Source organism: Schistocerca piceifrons, chromosome 2 (genome assembly GCF_021461385.2).
Source record: "Schistocerca piceifrons isolate TAMUIC-IGC-003096 chromosome 2, iqSchPice1.1, whole genome shotgun sequence".
Lineage (NCBI taxonomy): Eukaryota > Metazoa > Arthropoda > Insecta > Orthoptera > Acrididae > Schistocerca > Schistocerca piceifrons.
In genome coordinates, this window is record NC_060139.1 from 278,306,535 (window position 1) to 278,309,300 (window position 2,766).

Here is a 2,766-nt window from a genome sequence, read left to right on the forward strand (position 1 = left end):
TAGAAGTGGTGCGAGAAGCACGTATTTTTTTTTTTGTCTGGCACACCGCCATATTTCATGCTATAGAAGAATACTGCGAGTTGCAACCACACTAGGCACTCGATTCTGTAAAGAATTTATATTTATAAAAGTAAGTAGGATTATGAACTGTAGGCTTATTCATTGAATATATCTGATTTAACTAACTGTGTAACTTTTTTATGTTTAGTAGACAATCACCTCTGTACGACGTATTGGCATGGCTGGCAAATTATTGTAATATTGAGATTTAGATTATGAGTCCGCACCTACCGCAGCAGTCTTTGGAAACGATTTAATTACGAAGTCCGATTATTCAGTTTTATTTCACGGTCAACTACGAGTAACATTGCCTTTACGAAAAAGCCATTGTCAAGCGTCTGATACCGAATAATTAAACGTCCACGTTCCAGATAAGCAAATACAATTGCAATCACAATCACCATCATACAGATAGAATAATTAATATTTAAATAACAATATATTTTTTTATTTATTTTATTTATTTTATATTGTCGACTGCGTGTCGGACTTGTTATTTTGTCATTTGTTACATTGTTCTCTTTGTTTCATGTAAAAAATCAACTTTCTGGACCTGGACGTCAATGTATGAGAGATAACAAAATCTGAAGATATTTTCCAATTCTGAAATTTTGCGGGAAGACGCAATGAAACTTCCAGCAAAATAAGGTAAGACGCAGCATCTTTGCATTAGCAGGCTTGACCAGACGTATAATTCAGTGTATTAGCTTTTCAGTAAATTCTGTAGTGTTTCTTTTCCGCATAACAGTTTCAGTGATAAATTTCATTCTCAGTACTTTTCCCTAAACAATAACGTATGCAACAATACCAATACACGAGTGTACAATATGGCCGACTTCTGTACGATATCATGTAACATGGCCAGCAGCCATTACCAATAATCTCAAATTCAGTTTATATTTTTAAATTAATAGACAGCCATTGTTGCTACGAGCGATTCATGCTCAACTGCATTTTATTTTAAAATCAGTGTCAAAAATTTTCTTGAAACATATATCATGGTAATAACTAGAAAACAATACGCAAAAATGGAACAGCAAGGACGTACTATTCAGACGCAATCCGACTCGGACGTGAGACAAGTGTCAGAAAATGACTTTACGACAGCAACCGGTAGTGACAATTCATCAAACATTGACGCAAGTGTTGACGAAAATTTTGACGATAGGCCGTCCACTACAAAAATTTCAAAATCTCAATCAGAGCCCATGTTAATGCATGACGTCACGTCTAATGACGCGGCGGGGGCAGAGACCTTGCAAACGGTAAACATTGCCGACATGTTACAAATGCTAATGAAACAAAACGCAGAAAATATGGCAACCATAAGGAAACAGAACGCCGAAAACATGGCAACCTTAAAGGCACAATTAGAGACACAAAATGAACAGTTAAAAACACAAAATGACGAAATAAAATCTGATCTCATAGCAATCAAGATAGGTAATGACACTTTGTGTAAACGTGTGGAACTTATAGACGCCACACTGACCAAACAGATGACCGAACTCAGTACTAAATTTTCCCAGCTCAATACGAGACAAGAAAAGACTACAACTGACGTAGCACTTTTACAGACACAAGTAAAAAACCTTAATGTCACGTGTGAAGTTCTTACTGAACAAATTCAAACATATCCTTCAGTACATGACAACCTTGAAAAACGAATTACTGATGTACAGAATAAATTGGACAATGTTGAACAACACCTGACTGACATCTTACAATCAGATGCCACAGCTCATTTTCAAAATATTAATAAAGAATTTCATGATTGGGTTGAGAACAAAGACAAACATTTTGATAGATGCTTACGTGAAAATTTACCAACAATTGTGCACGACTCCGTAGCGCAATACATTACTAATAACAAACAGCTGATCAGTGACGCAGTACAATCCGTCACTGCACCCATGAGACAATTCACCGATCAACTACAGTCTGAATGTAACGAAAATATCAGTCAAAATGTACAGTTCAGAAACCAATATACATTCGAGTATGATACACACATTCCGCACACGACAAATACACAGGAACAAAACACACCACGACTACAACACATACCACGAAGTGCAAACACAAACACAAGCTATTATCATGGTAAACCACAGCAACATTATCGTAATTACTCGCCAGCTGGACATAGCAGTAATTACAGTGGGACAAATCCATATCATAATGCAAGGGAAGACGAAAGCTTAATGAAACACAGGCAATTTCAGATTTTTATCCCAGAAAAACGAACCATTCATCTGGTGATTTTTCTTAAATCTTTTAGTAACGCATTTCATATATTGTCGGTTACATCCAAGGCGATGCAGCTGTCTGGGCATACAGTCAAGCTGACCACGTACAGTGAGTTTGAGCGTGCTTTTCTGAACAAATTCTGGTCGCAATCCGTCCAGGAGCGACTCAGAAGACAAATTTTAGAACCTGAAACTTTTAACAGTAAAAATGGTAACTTACGCAGATATTTTGAAAAATACTTGAACATGGGACACTTTTTAGACGAACCAGTCGCAACGCGTGATATACTCCGAGCGTTGAAGGCCAAATTGCCTTTCAACATTAAGGAAAAACTTCTACATATCCCGGATGACGATTCAGATTATTTTTTAACAGCTTTAGATTCGGTTGACATGTTACTTGAAGATCAGCGCTTCGCGCGGCAAAACAGCAGCCACAATGTTTACACTAGTGGTA